General features: G+C 42.5%; 1 protein-coding gene across 4 annotated transcripts in view; it reads left to right on the top strand.

Moving 5' to 3' along the window:
* The window catches only part of KRCC1 (lysine rich coiled-coil 1), a 50,010-nt gene extending 45,836 nt beyond the window's left edge, over positions 1-4,174 (top strand). For all 4 annotated transcript variants that reach the window (XR_012639380.1, XR_012639379.1, XR_012639381.1 and 1 more), the window contains one exon: positions 106-4,174. The gene's annotated coding sequence lies outside the window, so the exon portion shown is untranslated. The remainder of the gene's footprint in view (positions 1-105) is intronic.
* The last annotated feature ends 15,953 nt before the right edge of the window (positions 4,175-20,127 follow it).

Here is a 20,127-nt window from a genome sequence, read left to right as displayed (position 1 = left end):
TCCTCATTCTTCCCTATGGAGTAGCTCATATGTCAACCTTCATGTTGATTCAAAAAGATTTCAGACACTTCGATGGATTTCAGAAGCCTCTCTTGTGTTTTACAGGTATACAGAGCAGAGAAACAACACAGGCAAGAGGCTATCTCAGCATCCCAGATGAGTTGCCCAACTTTCTGCCTAATTCTTCTGAGAACGTTAATCCAGATGATCAATTTGGTTCACAAAGCAACAACCCTTTTTCCAGGCCCTAGCTGAGACTCACTTTTTCAGTTGTGCCCTCAAGAAATGAACAAACAATTATATCTACATTACTCCTGGGGGAATTCTGTGCCAAAAAATCAAAAATTCTGCAACAAAAAATTAAAAATTCTGTGCACAATATTTTAAAATTCTTCAAAATTCTGCATATTTTATTTGTCAAACTAGCACAATATAATCACACCAGTTTCAATTATTTTTGGTCATTTATTTCAAAATACCAGTCAGCAGGCATGTCTGTGACAATACAGACAACAAAAAAGATTCAGGAAATGTTTTTTGACAAATGGATTCCTAACTAGGCATATTAATACAGAACTCTGAGTAATAATTCATTTAAACTACAATACAGAACTGTATTTCCCGTACCTCCCAGAAGCAGTGCAAAGGCTTTGGGGAGTCAGGGGTAACAGAGGAGCTGAGGGAGAGTGAAGTAAATTGCTGGGAAGGAGCCTGGGTGTGAACTTGGAGGGTATGGTTGGATATGGGTGGGAAATGTATGGAACCATTTTTTGGTGGCGCATGAAGGGATTTTTAGGGAGCTTCCCCCATGCAGACCCTGGCTGACCCCTCGCCTCTGCCATTCAGTCAGGCACTTCTGCCCCTGTCCCCATGTGTTCCTGCACCCCAATGTGTCCTTGCACCGCTCCGCCCTGTCCACGTGTCTCTCTCCACCCCCACTCAGATGCCCACTCCTCCATCCCCATGTGGCCCTGCACCCCTCCCCCATCCCTTTGTGGCTCTGTACCTCAACCCCATGTGTCTCTGTGCCCCCACCCGGCCACTCCCCTGTCCCTGTGTCCCTGTACTCCCTCCCCTGTCCCCATGTGTCTGTGTCCCCACTCAGCCACCCCTTGTCCCTATGTAGCTCAGCAGCCCCTCCCCCATCACCATGTGGCCTTGCACCTCTCTCCCCCCTGTGGCCCTGTGCCTCCACTCCCATTCAGCCCCTGCCCCAGTCTGTCCTCCCCCACTAGCCTTATGAGCCCCTGTCTGACGCTCCGCAGCACTGCACGCTGTCTGTCTCCCCATAGCTCCTGTATCTTGATATGGCTTGACAGGCGCTGCGAAGAAGGCAGGCTCTTTCTCTTCCCTAGCTGGCTGGGAGCTGCTGCTGTTCTTGTGCCACATCGCTCTCTGGTGGACAAAAGGTGGAACTGCAGCAACATTTAGGCAGAAGCTTTTATCATCATTATTATTTATTTTATAGAATGCCTTAAATGTGCACTGCTTTACAAAATGTGTAAGGACAAAAGGTTCCTGGCTCAAGTTATAATCTAACCCAGACAAATATAAAATGCTGGGCAGTTCAGGCCTAGAAAGGCAAAGAGACCTTGTCCTTGTGGGGGTGGAAGCATAGGAAGGTCCTCACCAAAGCAATTACTTTTGGGCAGTGGAAGATTTGAAGGAGGAGATTAATTTGTTTTGGCATGTGGGATGCAGAAGGCTGGTTCAGGCATAGGGGCCTGTTTAAAAAAAGGCATAAAGTTAAGAATGGGAGAAGTAGATAAAAGGATCCATGAGGAGAGAGGAAAGAGAAGAGCCTAAGGATCTAGAGAGGATGAAAAATGTGAGAGCTCTTGCAAAGCCTTGAAGTTTGAGGATGAGAGATTCAAACAGGAAGTGAAATCAGTCTAAAGGTTTCAAGGGGAACTGGAAGGCTGAGCTCAAAGTGATGGCAGAGAAGAAACCAAGCGGCCACATCAGCAAAAGAATCCCCTATTCAAATGTTTTCTTGATACTAAAAATTATCTTCAACGATGTAGAAAATTCATTGAAATTACTTGTTTAAAATCAGTGGTGGTAGTGTTTCTGTTACTCACCTGCTGACTGACCTTGACCTAGGTTAGTTTATCCTAGTGGAGGTTAAGACTAGAGATGGCTGGAGGGTGGTAATTCCATTTTGTGGCAACTTTTAAGCATTTAGAATTTATCTTTGTTCCCCATTAGAACAAAACCAAAACTTTTCGGAATGATTTTGTGAAAACAGAATTGTTTCAAAATGTCCATTTTCAATTAAAATCCTGAGCTTTTTGATCCTAGAAGGTGTGTGACACATTCTATAGCCTGGTGGGTAGGACCTGGGATGAGGGAGACTACCATTCAAGTCTCTGCTCTGATTGACAGAAGAGATTTTCATCCCAGATCTCTCTGAGTCAGGCAGGGAAAAGACTTGAACCCGGATCTCCTACATCCCTGTGACCTCACCACCGGGCTATAGAGGTGCGATAGATAGATAGAAAGAAAGAATGAATCTCTCAAAATGTCATTTAAATTTCATTTAGTCCAAAATGTTCCAATCAGCTCTAGTTAAGTGACTTGATCATGGTCTACAAGTACATATGTGGGGAAGAGATTTGTGACTGTAAACACCTCTTTAATCTAGCAGAAGAAGTCATGACAAGATCTAGTAGTTGGAAGCTGAAGTAGACAAATTTAGACTTAAAAAATTGCGTCTTATTTTTAGAGTGAGGGTAGGTCACTATTGGAACAACTTATTTAGAGGTGTGATGGATCCTCCATCACTTGAAGTCTTTAAATCAAACCTGGTTTTCTTTCGAAAAGATATGCTATAGCTCAGACATGCTATGGGCTTGATGCACAAACTACTGGGTGAGTTTGCTGGCCTGTTATGCAGGCGGTCAGACTAGATGATCATAACTGGTCATTTCTGTCCCCTTGAATTTTTCCAATCTGTAAAACTGAGATATGGATACGTACCTGCCTTTCTAATGCACTTTTGAGATCTACAGATGACAAGTGCTATATAAGAGCCAAATATAATTACTAACATTCATTGTACATTAAAGTGTTAAAAAGTTGCTTAACAAACATTTGTCTGGTATTCTGAATATTTTTATTATAAAGTAATGCACACTGGAAAAATTAATCCCAATTATACATACAAAATGATGGATTCTAAATTAGCTGTTACCACTCGAGAAAGATCTTGGCGGCATCATGGATAATTCTCTGAAAACATCTGCTCAGTGTGCAGCAGCCATCAAAAAAACTAACAGAATATTAGGAACCATTAGGAAAGGGATAGGTAATCACACAGAAAATATCATAATGCCACCATATAAATACATAGTAGACTCAAATCTTGAGTACTGCGTGCAGTTCTGGTCACCCCATCTCAAAAAAGATACATTAGACTTGGCAAAGGTACAGAGAAGGGCGACAAAAATGAGTAAGGGTATGGAACAGCTTCCCTATGAAGAGAGATTAAAAATACTGGCACCACTGATCTTGGAAAAGAGATGACCAAGGGGTGGGATATGAAGGAGGTCTATTAAATCATGCCTGGTGTGGAGAAAGTGAATGGGGAAGTGTTATCTACCCCTTCACATAACAAAAGAACCAGAGGTCACCCATTGAAATTAATAGGCACCAGGTTTAAAACAAACATAAGGAAGTACTTCTTCACACAACGCAGTCAACCTGTGGAACTCGTTGCCAGGGGATGTTGTGAAGGCCAAAAGTACAACTGGATGCAGAAAAGAATTAGATAAGTTCCTGGAGGATAGGTCCATCAATGGCTATTAGCCAAGATGGTCAGGAATGCAACCCAATGCTCTGGTTATCCCTAAACCTCCAACTGCCAGAAGCTGGGGCTGGTGGACAGGGGATGGATCACTCAATTAAATTGCCCTGTTCTGTTCATTCCCTCTGAAGCACCTGGCACTGGTCACTTTCAGAAGACAGGATACTGGGGTAGATGGACCATTGCTCTGACCCAGTATGGCTTATGTTCTTATGATTGTATCTCCTTTGAGTCTCTGTCTCTTAATTAACAATTAGTTAATTGGGCCCAGTCTTTCAAACACTTGAGAAAATTTAGTTGTGTGCAGAAGTGTTTGCAGGATTGGGCACCCTTTTTTCCTCGGCTAGACCACCATTGTAAATGAGGACTTGTTCTCCAGTGGATTTTTCTGGGTTCAGTAAAGTTTTTATTCCTGTTTTTAAACAATAATTGCAATGCTGTGGTTTTCAATATGATTGATTTTTGCCTTGTTTATTAAATTAAATCAGATTTCATGAACTTTAATAAATGTTATGATTATATTTATAGATGTTCTTAATCTACAAATAAACATTTTATTTTCTTTGGACTGTTTGGGTGCTAAGTGACTGTTTTATTGTTCCTGAAATTGGTATACAAGTCCACTTTGCATTCTGTGAAGGGGTGTACCAGGCCCTTTGAGGCCCCTCCTGGAGACCTTGCAGTCCTACCACACCCTGCCCCAGGAGAGGAGCAGTAAAGGTGGGTCCTCCAGCACTGCCTAGAAAGGCTGCAAGGAAGCAGCCAATCAGAGCATAACGGGCTCAGATAAAAGGAGCTACAGGGTCTGAGCAGGTCTGTTCCTGGCTGGAACCAGAAGGGTGATGTAGGGCTGGAAGACTGAAACTCTTCTGGCAAGGAATACTGGGTGAGACCATGCTCAAGCAGGGATAGGACAGAGAAACTCTCCAGGCGTGGAAGCTTGGGAGAGACTCTGCTCAAACGGAACAAACAGCAAGAACGCAAGGACTGTAACCCTAAGGTAACGAGTGAAGGTGATGGGACCCCTGAAAGGGGGTTCCAAAGAGGATGGATCTAGACTGTACTCAGTGGTAGCAGATGACAGAATGCGGAGTAATGGTCTCAAGTTGCAGTGGGGGAGGTTTAGGTTGGATATTAGGAAAAACTTTTTCACTGGGAGGGTGGTGAAGCACTGGAATGCGTTACCTAGGGAGGTGGTAGAATCTCCTTCCTTTAAAGTTTTTAAGGTCAGGCTTGACAAAGCCCTGGCTGGGATGATTTAGTTGGGGATTGGTCCTGCTTTGAGCAGGGGGTTGGACTAGATGACCTCCTGAGGTCCCTTCCAATCCTGATATTCTATGACCAAGAGGGAAGCAGCCCTGGGAATGCAGCAACAAATATTAAGGGAAGTAGTCCAGGGCTGCTGTTTACAAGGTCCCTAGAGTAGGGGGACCTGGAGTAGTGGAGTGGGCCGGGGTCTGCTCCGACCTGGCCAGTGAGGAGATGCCCTAAATCCCAAAGAGGTGACAAGACTCTTTACTAAAAACCCAAGAAAAGGGGCTAGATTTAAAGGAGCCCAAGAGGAGCTGAAGAGAGAAGGCACCTTCAGGCAGAAGGGGCTGAGTCCAGTTTGAGCCAGGGAATTGGAAGATCTTTGTGTTTTGTTTTGGACTTAAGTACCCCCAGAAGGGGTTCATTCGTGTCTACTGTCTGTGTGTGACTTGGACGGAGGGCTGAGCCACTGAAGACCCGCCGAGTGAGGTCGGCAGTCTATAGGTGGTGCCAGGAGAAAAAGAAGATCACAGCACCACACCCAGCTGACAGGAGGTGCTCATGAGATGAGTGCACTGTGTCACACATTCATACACTGGCAAACACCTGTGGTATTTATCATTTGTGGTGATGATGATCATCAATAATTCAGGGCCCTTAGATGCTCTAGGACCTGGATTTGAATATCCGAAGTGGAGATCTCCCCATTAAGAAGCCGGCCTAGGTTTTCATACCCTTTAAGAGTTAGCCAGTGCCAAATACCATTAATTATTTATACAGTGCTATTAATGCTGCCTGGCATTAGACAAAGTGTGAATGTGCTGGATAAAGAAGAGGCCCTACACCTTATAGCGTATAGTCTGGCTCCATAAGCGGGCATGATACAGAGCAATACGCAACTCTCTGAGTGCAGAAGGGGTTCTATAGCCTGAGTGCCTCATAGAACAAGTGAGTCTTTAGGAATCCCTTGGAAGCAGGGAGAGAAGGGGAAGCAAAGCTAGATCTATTCAATATAGCTGCTAGTTGCTCACCCGAACATTGGCAAGGAGTCATTTCCATGAAGCTTAGACCAGTATGTTAGTATCAGGCTTCTGGTGATCTAGAGGGTAGCAGAACACAGAAGATACCTCGCAGGTCCCATCCAGCTATATGAAGAATATGCAGGAACAGCCAATAAACAGCTAAGTAGTAGAGGTCTTTTTGTCTCTTTTTATGGTGATAAGGTCTTCTACACTAACTATATAAGTAAATAGCTGAATGCTGTTGTAACTAGCCAAACTAGGATCTCTTCTCCACATGGGCTGTGCATTAAGCTCCTATTAAGTCTGATTTAGGCAGGTACACTTTATATAGCATAGGCTCCCTAAGCAAAATTACTGATTTTGTAACCATTAAAAAATAAGTTTTCTGTCCCTGGCTATTTAATTCATTCAGTAGGTTATAGGAACATGGCACATGGTCCCTCTCCAAAGAGGTGCCATGGAAGCCTATTCATACATTATTCTGCCCCATTCAAACCAATGGCTCTTCACTGAAGCAGCTTAACTCCTGAATGCAAGCTACAGTTAGAGGACTTGTCTACATGCATCCAGAAAGTTAATCTGAATTAACTAAAGGTGTGAATTTGAAGCGGATTAGTGAAACCACATTAAACCTTGGTGTGAACATCCTCATTCAGAATTAAAATGGCCTTAGTTTGGTTTATCTTAATTAACTTCCAAAGTGAATTATACTAAACTGAATTATGTCCTCTTTAATTGTGAATAACAGCATCCTCACAGAGATTTAGTGCAGGTTAAATAATCCACTTCAAATTCACTCCTTTAGTTAATTTGGATTAATTTTCCTGGATGTCCCAGTGTAGACAAGACCTTTAGAATTCAAAGGGTTAAAACAGAACTGTTGTTTCTAAACTAATTTCTTCAATTCTTTTCCACCTACTGTAGTTTTTAGTTACTGTGGCCAGAACTAGAACAATGCATACTGCTGGGCTATGAATATTAGTGCCAAAGGGAACTAAACTTGGCCAGTTGGACCTAACTGCTTAACTACCCTGAGTATTTTCTGTGGGTATTTTACATGGTTAAATGGGGAGGGGAACTGGTGCATTGCAGACTGCTTAGGGTGTTGGTAATGAGGCCTTTTACATGCAGCCTGTTGACTTCTCTGGTCTGGCCTGGTCAGTGGTCACAGAAAGTTTTTGCCATCTGTTGGGTCTTCAGTGGCCTAAAGAAAATGGGTTGACGGGCTCACTCCAGTTCCTAGTGGGCAGATGTTCACATCACAAACCCCAACAACTGGCAGTCTTGTTTGGCTACCTTATCAAAAAGAGCAAGGAATGAGTGTGTCAGAGGAACTGAATTATCCTCTCATCCCTACAAATAGTCCCTCTAGGTCAGGTTTGAAGCTGGAGTGAAACAATATGAGGAAAGCTTATACTTCCACTGCCTTTTTTCCAGATCAATAGAGGATTCCAACCTCCAGAGCTGTTAGCCTTCCACCTTTTGCCAGCACTAAATTCACTTAAAATACAAGCTAGTAAACTGCATAGAGTCCCTTACTACGTATGATATAGCCTCATTGCTTCTATGGGATTTCCAAATCTATGTGCACTACTGGTTTTGACCCATAGATGGCAGCAGCCATTTGCAGTTGCAGAGCGGTGCTTTCATTGTATGCTATCTGCTAGTTAGTTTCAATAGGTTTAGCTACACTAAGAAATTATACTGATACTGTAAGTGTGATCCAAACCTTGGGATTTAGGAACTCGAGATAGCCTTCCTCTGTCTCTGCTTAGCCTAATACAAGCATAACTTTGTCACTGACTACCTGCAAGAGCTTGAGGCTGCCCATCTGTAAAATGGGAATAATAGGAGGTTCTGAGGCTTAGTTTAAAGATGTAAATGCACTGTATAAAGGGATAAATATTCATAGGGTAAAAAGTTTGTAATTATATTTATGCAACAGGTTTCAGCACCATTCAGTTTGTTTGATTTATAGTTCACTTGAGAAAATAATAAATCTACTTCAAATTACATTAAAAACCCATCAATTAGGCCTTTTTTTCCCTGTGCATTTTATTTTCTACAGATACTATGCAATTTTTTATTATTATTTCCTTGGTTAATTTTATGTGTAATTTTTATTGCCTTAATTATTACTTCTCATGAAGTGTCATATTTCTGCTCCTTAAAGAGTAATGTATTTACTAAAAACACTATATTAAAGATTTCCATTTTTTAAAGCCTTCTGCTTGTGTACATCCTGTAAAGGTTGCACTTTGTTTGTACTTCCTAGATGCACATTAGTAAAACAAGTTATTTGAGATCATTTGAAGAAAAATAAATTTTAAAATGGAGCAAGCCTGACAGGGGCGAACCCTTGCTTTTCAGCCACTACAGTTTATTACTCCTGTGCATTCCATCCCCCTGTCTTCTGGAGCTGTCTGGTTCAGTTGCAGTGAGGGTGTTTATACCAAAGCCAACCCCCAGCAACAATCTGGTCAGCTGTCCATCCGTGTAGCTGAAATGGCCAAGAGTTTCTTTGTCACCAAGGTGAAAATGACCAATGAAACCTTGCAAAAGAGTCATTCTGGAATCCTGTGCGTTGGTGGCAACAGTGATGGCTCGTGATGGTACCAGTGATGGATATAAAGTGAATATGCAAGCAAACAACTTTACGCACCTTGCCAGAGATTGATCCATTTGGAATTTTCTAGGATGACGCCATCGCTGTCTCCTACCCAGATGAGTAACGTATTTAGAGCAGGGACCTCTTTTTCTCCACAATGTCCATAAAGCAGCACATGAATTGCAGGCACTTTCCCAGTAGTAACCAGCATCATCATTATGCTTTATTTACTACTGAGATACTGCTCTAGACGTGCATGGCAGCACAAATACAGACTGATTCCCTGCCTGCGGAGTTGATGCTCTAAGGCACCGGTCTTGCAGCTGGCTGTGCGGACAGAACCTGGTACCCACATGCACAGAAGTCATTGGGGCTTTGACCGGATGTAGGGGACTAACATAGTCTCAGCTGGGTGAACTGACATAGCTCTATTAAAGTTGGTGGAAATATGCCGATTTGTACCAGGTGAGGATTTGGACCACAGAGTCAATGTCTGGATCAGGGCCTAAGTTGAAACAAGAACAGCAGGTGGAGGTGATAAGATTAGAAAAACAAGAAGTAAGGCAGAGCGAATGCAGCCACATGGGAAGCAAAAGCACTGGGATAGAGGATCACACAAACAACTTTTGTTATATTTATGGGGTTTTATTTATGGTAAATTTAATTTTAATGTGGCTGGGAGCAGTGTAGGCTTAGATGTATAGGAGTCCCTAATTAACAAGGTGCCTCAAAGTACCAATTGAAATCTGTGCCCAAAATAGCCAAGTTACTTTAAAACATGAAGGTAGAAAACAATTTTAAAACCCTTATCTTTGATCCACATGGCAGATCTCAATTCCACTGTTCCGCTCTCTCGGATCATAGAGCTCCTCAAAGTTCCACCAACTACATAACATGTCAACCTGTGGGAGTCCTGTGCAAGTAGTCAGACCCAGAACACCAGCTCTGAGATCTACTCTGTGGAATAAAATGGCGAATTTTCAGTCTTGTTGAATGCTTTGCAAAAATGCAATTAGATGACACTGACTCTTCTGAAAGCCACATCTGCCCTTGCTGGGATTTTTTTTCTCTCTCTCTGAAGTAATTTTAAAATGGTAATTGCTTTCCCCCTGCAAGTATCAATTGCACCCTAAATAACACTAGTTGCATTATCATTTTTAAGCATACTCATTTTAACAGCTGTTCTTCAAACTAAGGTCACAGGCAGTGCATCGGATTTCATTGTGCAGCTTTCTATCTCCGCAGTCCTTGCACCTGTCACCTGTAATAAACACTGAGACTCTGAAGTGCTATTGTGTAAATCCCCAGTGTGTATCTCGCATGTTTGATCCTATTGGTAAAGAAATCTGCTTGCCAGTTTTCTAGTAGATCTCAGTAAATTTCACATCATTTTCACTTGTGATGCTTGTCAATTTTTGACTTGTTACATATCTTTGACACATACCAGCTTTTCTGATGCTAGCCTGCATCTTTTAGGGTGCAGTTTTGACCTACGATTATCTTTGCCTGAAATTTAGCATTACTTAGCTGTGTAAGTCCTTCATGTACAATGACCTAAATTTTCAGTGCAAAACTGCACCTGCATAAACAAAAACAAAAATTTGTCTCTCAAACCACATTTCAGCTCAGAGCAGCATAAAAGAAAAAGTTATTTGCTTTTTTTCCCCCTGTAAAAAGAATCACAAATGTCATTCATTAAAATAGCAGCCAACAAATTTTTGATTCCTGTCCTCTTTGATAAAAAACCCTAAAGTTTTAGACACTACCTTTTATGGCAATACTTAACTTTAAAAGTAAAATGTGAAGCTTTTAAACAGAGGAATTTGTCACTGAAATATTTTTCAACAGACAATGCAGTTTCTGCAAAACGATTATTTTTTATTGTTCCTTTGGAAAAATTGAAACATTTTAGTTTGTTAAATCAAATAGAAATATTGTTTTCCAGTTCAGTTTGACATTTGCTTGAGCTGTTGTGATGCCCCATGTGAGTTGTAGTTTGGATGCCTTGTGCCCCTATTGTTCTCAATGGGCTGGGCTGCCTGCCTTGACTACATCTCCCATAACGCACTTTAGTATCTCCACTGGTTGAAATGACAGTGTGCATCATGGGAGTCACGTGTCTGTTTCAGGCAATTTGGGACAAAACCAAATGTCAAAATATCAGAATGGAAATTATGGAAATTCCAGTGTTCAGCTACCTCTACTTATAAATTGTTTTTAGTTATAAATACTCTAATGAAAGGGATCAGCTACTTAGACTGCAGGCTGATTGGTTTCTTTCAGATAATGTTCATTAAAATGTAGCTTCATTTGTGGTTAAAGAATTATGCTGAACTAATCCTGATGGTTGTGAATGTGTTCATGACTCCTAAGGATTTGCTGAAGCAGTCTATAAATAACTTCCAATCTCATTGGTTCTTTTCTTTGAATGTTCTTTGAATGTTGAATGGTCACGGAGGTCACCTGGCATTTGGGATACCGTGGGGTTGCTCTTTAATAATTATTAATATTGTATCTGGGTCTGTCACTAGTATGGTGTGTTTGTACCATATAATGAAATGATATTTCACCCAAGGGGGGTCTATTTATCCTAAGGGAAGAGCACCCAACAGCATATAGGTAAGGATCGTTAAGAGACAATGCCAGAGCAAGTAGCCTTAATGGCGTTAGCCCACTCTCATAGACTCGTAGACTTCGGGCATGTCTACACTGCAATTAAAAACCTGGGGCTAGTCCAAGTCAGTTGACGTGGTCTCCTGGGGCTCAGGCTAAGGGGCTGTTTAATCGCAATGTAGACGTTTGGGCTAGAGCTGGAGCCCAAGCCCTTGGACTCCACAAACGGGGGAAGGGCCCCAGAGCAGAGCCCAAACGTCTATACCACAATTAAACAGCCCGATAAGCCCAAGTCAGCTGACCCAGGCCAACCACAGGAGTCTAATTGTAGTGTAGACATACCCATAAAGGCCAGAAGGGACCATCATGATCATCTAGTCTGATCTGCTGCATATTCGGGCCAGCCACTCTCATAATAACACCATAACCTCTGGCTGAATTATTGAAGTCCTCAGCTCTTTATTTATAGACTTCAAGTTACAGAGAATCCACCATGGACTCTAGTTCAATCCAGCAAGTGACCCATGCTGCACACTGCAGAAGAAGGTGAAAAAACCCTTAGGGGTCTCTGCCAATCTGACTTGGGAAAAAATTCCTTCCCAACCCCAATCATGGTGATCAGTTAGACCCTGAGCATGTGGGCAAGACCTGCCAGGCAGACACCTGGCAAACCATTCACTGTACTAACTCCAAGCCCTCCCCCTCTAGTGTCTCATCTCTGGCCATGGAGCTATTTGCTAATAGCAGATGTGGATGGGTCATGTGCCATTGTAGGCAACATCATTATAACATCCCCTCCATAAACTTATCAAGCTCATAATTCAGGTTTTTTGCCCCCACTGCTTCCCTGTTCCAGAACATCAGTCCTTTGATGGTTAGAAATCTTCATCTAATTTCAAGCCTAAATTTAGTGATGGCCAGTTTATACCCATTTGTTCTTGTGCCAACACTGGCCCTTAACTTAAATAACTCCTCTCCCTCCATGGTGTTTAATCCCTCTGATGTCTTCCCCCTTGGCCTTCATTTTGTTAGGCTAAACAAGCCAAGTTCTTTAAGTATCCTCTTGTAATGTAGGTTTTCCATTCCTCCGATCATCCTAATAGTCATTCTCTGCACCTGTTCCAGTTTGAATTCATCTTCCTTAAACATGGAAGACCAGAACTGCACACAGTATTCCAGATGAGGTCTCACCAGTTCCTTGTATAATGGTAATAACACTTCTCCATCTCTACTGGAAATACCTCACCTGATGCATCCAAAGTTTGCATTAGCCTTTTTCAGGGCTGCATCACATTGGCAGCTCATAGTCATCCTGTGATCAACGAACATACTTGGTCTTTTTCCTCTACCACTTCCAACTGATACATCCCAAGCTCATAGCAAAAATTCTTGTTGTTAGTGCCTGACCTTACACTTTATGCTATTAAATTTTATCCCATTTTTATTACTCCAGATTTCAAGGTCATCCAAATCTCCTTGTATGATATTCCGGTCTGCCTCCATATTGGTAAAATACCTCCCAAGTGTTTGTCATCCACAAATTTTATTAGCACACTCTCACTTTTTGAGCCAAAGACATTAATGAAAATATTAAATGAGACAGGTCCCAAGACCAGTCCTTGAGGAACTCCACTAGTTGCCTCCTGGATTGGGAGCTCTCCTTAGTGAGCATTGTCATTTTAAAATGTCTTTTCCTCTGATGCTTTGTTCTAATCACTAAACGTAAATACTTTGTTTTAAGAAAGTTATTGGTCACTGTCACTGGTCATCTCTAGGAGGTAACACAGGGGCTTGAAACCCAGTTGGGCCTTCAAGGTGATAAATGATTGGTATACATGGGATACAGTGGGTCCTGGTCATAGTGCTCAATGATTGTGAGACAGCTATGGGCAAAAGGGAGGGGGCACTCAAAGAGACCAGAAGGTCAGCCGAGGTGCAGCTAGCCCTGGAACCACGAGAGTACCGTTTCTGGAGAACAATAAACTCCCACTATGAATTTTCAGACCAGTAACCATTTATGCTAAAACTCTTGAAAATGTCATAGTTCACAAACATTTTCACCTGTGCGCCGTGATCATCCAAATACTCATGAACAACCAATCATATAACCCTGCAAAACGTGGCAAGCCAAGCTTGGCACTTTTAGTCATGAAAATAGTAATGTATCAGGGTCTTGCCTGTTTAACTATTTGACCTGCTCCACTTAAAATGCTTCTTCCCCCCTCCCATATTTTCTCTTGCAGAAAACCCCAACAGTAATAGCCCCAAACAGTGTTGTGACACCATTATAAGCACCAGGTTGCCAATCCTGTAGAATACTGTAGTACTTCTTTGTAATGAGTTGTATAATGGGTTAACAAGTTGCCCACTTCCTAAATGTTTTCTAGTAGTAACGCCATTCAGGCCTAGGCATTGTTCACTCATCAGTAAATTGCTGAACTATGTAAACATTGTGGTTTTGAAAACTGATTGAACGTAATATTCTAGTACATGGTTATTGTGTTAAACCCTTACATTGCAAACTCCCCATACAACTGCATTCTATAGGAGTCATGACCAGATGCATGGAGGGAGGGAAAAGAGCCTAGTTAAAGTTGCCACCAATGGGATTGAGCCCATGTGTTACGGTGAGATTTGTTTTCCTTTCTCCTGCTTGTGTGAGATCTTCAATCTGCTGTAGCTTGCACCAAAACCAAACCAAACCAAACCCTGTAGCTAAGCTATTCTGCATGAGGGGGAGAAGAGCCAGCTCTTTGAGGCAAGGATTCTGCTGGCACTAAGGGCTCCTGATCGGAGTAGGGGCCTCTAGGGGTTACTGCAACACTAACAATAAATAATAGTAACACCTTCCTGCATTCAAATATGGCCTATCTGAAAAAATTGTGGGGGTGGGGGGGAGCTTAACCCTTTCACTGCTGCTTTTACATGGATATCCCAGTGGACATACCTCAGTTCAGTTTGTAGGAGAATTAATTCAGAATGTCTTCTTTGTTTAAGAGATTTAACTCAGTTTTCCCTTTTATTGTACCATGGCTTAGCTGTATCTAATTCCCTTCATTGTTGCAACAGTTGCATAAGCCCCCGTGACATTATTCTGTGATTTGCATAGAAACGGCTTTCACTTCATTGAAATTCATTCATTTTAGGGCCAGAAGGGACAAGAATGGTCATCTAACCTGATCTCCTGCATAACACAGACGAGAGAATTTCACCCAATGATTCCTGCTTCTAGGCCAATAACTAGATTGTGTTCTTGCCTTTTAATACCATGTCTGCAATTTGCTAATGCAACTAGCCTGAACTAAGTTTAGTTTCCAAACCACCTTGGTGAACTGATCACAAGGACACTTGGAGGGGAAAAAGGGCTTCAGGATTACAAATCTCCCCAACAGTCGATGGTGGGGAAGAAGAGACCTTGGGCTTCCTCACCCGGCTCATTTCAGTACTAAAGAGCTCATTTCCATAAGTGAGGCTGACCACAGGTCTGCCCTGAGTTCTTGGAGGTGCCCACGCTGGCATGGCAACTGCATGTGTAAATATAGCACTCCCTCCCTTTCCGGGCTGTGGTGAGGTTTTGAGGTGTTCAGATACAATGGAAACGGGGGGGGGCAAAATTCCCTCAGCTAGCTGTAGCTGTTCGCAAGCACTGCAGCCTTTACCTCTTGTATGGGTTCCATTTGCCATGCCACCAAAAGCAAAACCTCACCGGCAGATATTTAGTCTCAGATTCTTGTAGCCACCCTGACTGAACTGCTCAGGGGGCGGGGGCGAAGCTGCAAGAGCATGACAGGAAGTTCTGAGAGAGCTGACAGGGTTATTGTCGCTAAAGAAACCATTTCCTTCAATAGCCACGTGTTCATTGTACCTCTCTGTTCATCGCAGGCCCTGAGAGTCATGTCACTGGTAGAATGAAAAATGGATATTGCAAATGGCAGTCATGAGACAGTGCATGCAGTTTCAGATCTCATGTCATGTCCTTCTCCCCTAACCCCCAAAATCCAGGCTGTCACTTAGTTCTGGGGCTTTTTCCTCCATAATATCATTAGACTCCATCCTTTCCTCTACTTCCCTATTATATACGTACCTTAGTCATCTTTTGCTTTAAGCATGGGAACCTCTCCGTCTCTGGCTTTCTTGTATTTCTTCTCTATTAAACCACTGTTAAGATCATCCTCTTCTTCCTTCATCCTCTAAATCGCTGGGCTTTGCATCTTCTCACTTGAATCCTGTCTCCTACCAAGAAGAAAATTCTCTTGTGACAATGCACTGAACTGGGGTCCCAGGAGATTTGGGGTCAGTCAGTCCCACTATCACAGACTTGCTGTGTGACTCTGGGCACGTCACTTGGTCTCTCTGGGCCTCAGTTCTCCATCTGTAAAATGGAGATCACATTCCTTCCCCACGCACTCTCTTTGGCTGGCTGTAGACTGTAAGCTCTTTGGGGCAGGATCCATCACTTACCATATGTTTGTACGGTGCCTAGCACAATGGGGCCCAGATCTTGGTTGGGGCTTCCAGGCACTATTGTAATACAAATAATATGTAATAATCTTACTACATCAAATTCAAGGTCAATTGTGCACAATTTCACATCAACGATCATATCTACCTCTTCTCATCAGTAGATCTCATAACCCCCTTTTACAGATGGGGAAAGCAACTTACCCAAGGTCATCCAACAGCAGATCAGGGACTAGAACCCAGCTCCCATAAGTCCCAGTCCAGTGCACTAGCCTTCCCTATAGTGCCTCTCGCTACACACCTATTTCCTTCCCTTCCTTCATCCTAACTCTAAATTCTCCTTTCACCTGCTACTCCCACTCCCAGCTATAGATCTTGTTTGCCTGGAAGAGCAATCCACTTGGTAAGCACCAAGAATGTTTGATTGCTAGGTTTTAAAACTACTTTTATATAACCTTTCCATGCTGATCTTACTGCCACAGCTTTCCCCTTGCCAATTAGGGCATGAACTATCTTATATATCATATTTTCTTATCTGAATTAAAGCATAAAGTCCTTGGACAAGGGATCTTGTCTTAGGTATGTTTAAAGTGCCATGTGTGATAGAGGTTAAATAATAAATCATCCCCAGTGTATCACTTGGAAAGGGAAAAGAGACACTCTCTCATTTACAGCAGGTTTACAATCATGTCCCTGCACTGATGACAGTGGAAACGCTCTCGATTTCACAGTGTGGTAGGAGATTCAAAAATTGGTGTCTTTGCTGCTGCTGCCATATCCCACATAATGTCATGCCCCTCTTTAAATAAAATCTCAGATCTGCAATTGTATTAGATATTGTTACAAATATCTCTTGATAAATTCATCCCGGGATCAATCCTGTAATGGTAATATGTTATTCGAAGCAGAGCTTAATTTGTGCCAGGACTTGCCAGCACTGAGCCCCTGCACCTCTAGGCTGGGCAGTTCACAGCCCCGGCCCCACTGGGCTTGCTGTGCCAGTTATGAAAGTAAAAAAATTGCTTGAGCCCTGGCACCTAATTGCTTGAGCACCAGCATCTCTGTCATTACAAATTAAGCACTGATTCTAAGACATCCAGAGGGTGGTTGTGTGGGTAGTTGTGTGGGGGGGCGGCGTGGGGGGGCATGTAAATACACTGGATAAAATTTTCAAAAATGCCTCCGTGACTTAAGACTCTAAGTCCCATTGAAAGCACTTAGACACTTTTGAACATTTCACCCCTTCACACAATGAAGTTCTGAATGCTTGAGTTGAGCCTGGCTAGAAAAATGCTTGATTTCAGCTTCACAAACAAATTAAAAAATTTGGAAGGCCACCAGTCCTCTACAAGTTCTGAGAAATGCACTTATAACCAGGTGGAATCCTTCATTATAGGAATGTTATTAATGTCACCCAAATTCTGCAGAAGTGCCCAGGAGATATCATTCTTTTCAAATAAGCCTCAGTGCAGAGTGTATTCGTAGGGGGAGTGTCCCAACAGAAGAAATACCATCCTACCATTAACAGAGAAGGGAAACAAACAAATAGAATTTTTAAAGGACATGCTCCCCCATACAGCTGAAATTCAGACAAAGAAACAACTTAACTCAAAAGATATTGAACTGTGTGAAAATAGCCAGACAAAGTGGGTGAGGTAATATATTTTATTGGACCAACTTCTGTTGGTGAGAGAGACAAGCTTTTGAGCTTACATAGAGCTCTTCTTCAGGTCTGGCAAATGTACTCAGAGTATCGCAGCTAAATACTGTTCCACCTTAGTGTTGTAGCAACCAGGCAAGGTACTAACAAACTTCAACAGGATTTTATTTTTAAAGTGGAAACCTCTTTACCAAGCAGCTGCTGCACCCTTGGTAGCTCTCACTCCACCTCCTCAACTTCTCCCCCCCACACACACACGCTTCCTGTTTCCTGTCCTTTCAGACTCCGAAAAGCCAGTGCTCCCAGTTCCAAAAATTACAAGCAGCATCTAAACACCACATTCCCTCCTCTCTTAAGAAACTCTCCCAATTAAAATAAACATTGTTGTTCTAACCACAGGAACAAATATGAAACAAGACACTATATTGCTGGCAGAAATATTACACTGAAAACACTGTAGATACTACATAACATAGTCTCTAGTCCAGACAGGTGGTCGTCCTGGTCTGACAGGCCGTCTCTCAAGCCCCGGTTCCAGTGCAATGTCTTGTTGTGTTGATACTATGGTGAAGTCATCCAATGCAGACTGGGTGTTGGCATAATCTCCTCTTGGTGCATAGTCAGGTGCAAGATAAGAAGCATTCCATACCCGCCCATCAGAAAGTCGATAAGTGTAAGGTCCCTTCTTCTCTATGATTTTAAGAGGAGCTGTGAATTTATGGTCCCCTTTGCGTAAAATTCCAGGTTTTCGTATTCTAACGAAGGAACCACACTCAAACTTTGGTTCCTTAGCACCCCGCCGCTTGTCTGTGAAAACCTTATACTTTGCTTGGTTCTGTTCAACTGTTTTTCTCACATCATCCTCGACTGGGGCATCAGGTCATGGCTTTAACAATCCAGCAATGTTCAGTTTAGTATTCATCTGTTTCCCATGCAGTAACTCTGTGGGTGATCTTTGTGTTGTGGCATGTCATGTAGCCTGGTATGCTTGCAAGAAATCAGTAGCGAAAGTTATCCACAATCGCCCTTCCAGTTTAGCCGTTTGCAAACTCGTTTTCAAACTTCTGTTAAACCGTTCGATTTCCCCATTGGCTTGAGGGTAATATAGGGATGACCTTCTGTGTAAAATGTTCCTCTCTGCTAGAAAAGTTTCAAACTCCAGAGAAGTAAATTGACTACCATTATCTGAAACCAGTTCTTTGCGGTTACCTTCCCTGCTAAAAACTGAAGAGAGGAACTTAAGTACTGTAGCAGAAGAGATTTGCGATGTAAATGCTACCTCAGGCCATTTACTGAAATAGTCTATTAAAGTGATGGCATAACGGCAGTCACTTGGAGTAGTATCAAAGGGTCCTACAATGTCAATCGCCACTTTTTCCCATGCAGATTCAGGAAGAGGAACAGGCTGTAATGGAGGGGTACATGTCACTGCTGTCTTATCATGCATTTGGCAAGTGACACAGGATTTTATGAGTGCTTCAGTTTGAGAGTCCAACTCTGGCCACCAATACAGATCCAGTAGTCGTTGTTTGGTTCTGACAGTTCCTTGATGAGTATCGTGTGCCAGGTGTATGAGTTTTGATTGTAATTCTTCTGGCACTAGTAGCTGGTGTGTATCTCATAGCACACAGCCATCAAGCAAAGAAGGTTCATCCCAAACTCTAAAATAAGGCAGCAAAACTGGGTCAAGATTTTTAGTGTTACTGGGCCATCTCTTTGTCAGAAATTCCCATAGTTTTTGTTGAATTGGACACGCTGAACAAGCAGCTTGAAATTGTTCTCTTGTAACTGCAGTGAGAGCGCTTGTAATAAGCGCAACTACTACATCCTCATCCTTCGGTGGACCATCTGGTGAAAGCAAAGGCAGGCGAGAAAGGCAATCAGTGACCACATTTTGGTTTCCAGGCTTATATTTCAGTTCATAATTGAAAGAGAATAGTCTTGCAGACCATCTAGCAATATGATATCCTACTCTTCCCAGTCCTTTTGTGGTGAGCAATGTTGTCAAAGGGCTGTGGTCTGTGTGCAACTTGAACGTGCGACCCCACAGGTAAGTTCTCCAGTTTTCAGTAGCCCAGACACAAGCAAGTGCTTCTTTTTCGACGGTAGAATATTTCCTCTCAGCATTACTTAGTGTCCTTGAAGCAAATGCAACAGTCCTCTCTATGTTTTCCTCATGTAGTTGTGTGAGGACAGCCCCAAGTCCATAATCAGAAGCATCAGTAGTTACAATTGTGGGCAATGCAGGACTGAATAGTGCAAGTACTGGACTATGTACAGTCAAGTCTTTCACTGTTTCAAAACTAGCTTGTGCATCCATTGTCCACACTAAGGTTGAACTTCTCCATAGTAATTCTTGTAACAGTTCAATGACAGAAGCATAATTGGGAAAGAATTTTGCATACCAGGAGGTAAGACCCAAGAAGGAACGTATGGTTTGCAAATCTGTTGGAGGAGGAGCATTTGAAATTGCCAGGATATGATCTGGATCAGGTTTTAGTCCAGCCTGTGAAATTGTATGCCCCAGAAAGGAGAGTTCAGTTTGTCTAAATTTGTATTTGGACCTATTGAGCTTGAGGCCTGCTTTGCTGATGCAGTTTAATACAGACTGCAGGTTATTGTCATGCTCCTCAGAAGTATTTCCAAACACGATAATATCATCCAGATAACACTGAACTCCATGTTGATTCTTCAGAATCAATGACAC

The sequence above is a fragment of the Natator depressus genome, chromosome 4 (genome assembly GCF_965152275.1).
Source record: "Natator depressus isolate rNatDep1 chromosome 4, rNatDep2.hap1, whole genome shotgun sequence".
In the NCBI taxonomy this organism is placed as follows: Eukaryota; Metazoa; Chordata; order Testudines; family Cheloniidae; genus Natator; species Natator depressus.
This window is presented reverse-complemented; position numbering and strand designations above follow the sequence as displayed.